Raw genomic sequence first — 2,421 nt, 5'->3', positions numbered from 1 at the left:
GAATCAGGTCACGGGGATTATCAGCACCAGGGTAAACAAGCTTTCTAGATAAAGACGAATTTCCAAATGAGAACAAGAGAGAAAAGAATAATTAAAAGATATGTAGATTAATTTTTGCTGAGGTTTGCGAAATAAAGGCGGATTGGCAACTCGTAAGCATAAATGGATATCGCCAGGTTGCTTTATACAAACAGAGAAATTGTTATATTGTTGAATAGATCTTTGTGGCTACAAATAATCTTTAAAAGAGAGAAATGTACATGGAAAATCCTTTAAAAGTTTAAATCCTTTCACCAGAGAAATGGTTGTAATATTCAGTAGATATCTGTGGCCACAAAATATCTGAATTATATAAAAACCAGAGAAATTGTTTATTGTTTAATAGAACTTTGTGGCTACGAAATGTCTTTAAAATAGAGAAATATATAAAGTCCTTTAACTAATGAAATTTTTTATTGTTTAATAGAACTTTGTGGCTACAAATAATCTTTAAAATAAAAGAATTGTGTATAGAAGATCCTTTACAAAAACCAACAAGGGATCTTTGAGAATTAAGACGGAAAAAAAGGAAGTTAGAGTGGGTGGACAGCGAGATTAGGAAAACTAGAATTATGAGGATCTGAAGGTGTGAAACTGGGAGGAATTCTTATAGTTACATTAAGATAAATAGTTAGAGATGTTGGACAGCAAGATGGAAGAAAGGAAGAGTGAATGAAGATAGATTAAAAGGCTTAAAAGTGATGGTGCATCTATGGGCCGATGGTAGATGGTGGCAGACGCCGGAGAAAAAAATCGAGCGACATCCTCCCCTATGGAAGCTTGTTGGTGACTGAGGGCCCACGAACGAAGCGGGTACCAAAAGACACAAGAGAGAGAGAGAGAGAGAGAGAGAGAGAGAGAGAGAGAGAGAGAGAGAACTCGTTCCAAAAGTTGTTCGTCTTTCCCAAAAAAAAAAAAAAACTGAAAAAGAGCGAGTTTTTTATAGTTTTTTTTTTTTTTTTTTGAGACGACGATCTGGCAGGAAAGTTTTCGTGTCCCCCCTTCCTTCAAAGGTCAAGAGCTTGTGCTTGTTCTTGTTGCTTGCGAATGATGTCAAGAGGAAGGTCAATTGAGGTCAAGTAGATGCTTGATTGGATTGGCAGTGTGACACGCGGATTGACAAATTGATTTCTGGCTTAAATTGTCAATTCGTGATGTTTTTTTTTTTGGGGTTGATGTATCTGTTGATTAGATTGAGAGAGAGAGAGAGAGAGAGAGAGAGAGAGAGAGAGAGAGAGAGAGAGAGAGAGCATTTCAGTAATGTTGGGTCAAGATAGTTTTCAGTATATTTATAATGTAATTACCTCTGTGTAATAACCAATCTTACTAAGTCTTTCTGAGTCTTACCAAGTCTAGCTGAGTCTTGCTAAGTTTTACCAAGTCTTCCTAAGTCCTGCCAAGTCTTGCTAAGTCTTACTAAGTCTTGCTAAGTTTTACCAAGTCTTGCTAAGTGTTGGTAAATCTTGCTAAGTCTTACCAACTCTTACTAAGTCTTGCTAAGTTTTACCAAGTCTTGCTAAGTCTTGGTAAGTCTTACTAACTCTTAGCAAGTCCTGCTAAGTCTTTCCAAGTCTTACTAACTAAGTCATACTAAGACTTGCTAAGTATTACCAAGTCTTGCTGCCTTGCTGAGTTTTACCAAGTCTTGCTAAGTCTTGACAAGTCTTGCTAAGTCTTACCAAGACTTGCTAAGTCTTACCAAGTCTTACCAAGTCTTGCTAAGTCTTACTAAGTCTTGCCAAGTCTTACTATAAGTCTTACCAAGTCTTGCTAAGTCTTACCAAGTCTTGCTACCTCATTGTAAGTCTTACCAAGTCTTATCAAGTCTTGTTAAATCTTACTAAGTCTTACCAAGTCTTGCTAAGTCTTACTAAAAGTCTTACCAAGTCTTACTAAAAGTATTATCAAGCCTTGCTAAGTCTTACTAAAAGTCATACCAAGTCTTGCTAAGTCTTGGTAAGTCTTAACAAGTCTTACAAAATCGTACTAAGTCATAGTAAGTCTTAACGAGTCTTACAAAGTCGTACTAAGTCGTAGTAAGTCTTATCAAGTCTTACCAAGTCTTGCTAAGTCTTACTAAGTCTTACCAAGTCTTGCTAACTCTTTGTAAGTTTTACCAAGTCTTGCTAAGTCTTTCCAAGTCTTGCCAACATAGAAGAAAAGAAAGACTAAAGAAAATGCTTAAAAAATAGACGGTACTAAATGGAGCCATAGAACAAATTGCCTCCGTTACCCATCTCCCATTTTATTCCTGGGTAGTTTAAAGAAAACGGGTAAAGGCGACGATAATGTAAGGAGATACTATGCTAGAATTACCAGTGCTTCCTCTGCAGTGTCATTGGTAAACATTACATTCCCATGGTGTGTACACCTTAAAATCAC

Source organism: Macrobrachium rosenbergii, chromosome 42 (assembly GCF_040412425.1).
Source record: "Macrobrachium rosenbergii isolate ZJJX-2024 chromosome 42, ASM4041242v1, whole genome shotgun sequence".
NCBI classification, from domain to species: Eukaryota; Metazoa; Arthropoda; class Malacostraca; order Decapoda; family Palaemonidae; genus Macrobrachium; species Macrobrachium rosenbergii.
Note: the sequence above shows the minus strand (reverse complement) of the source record.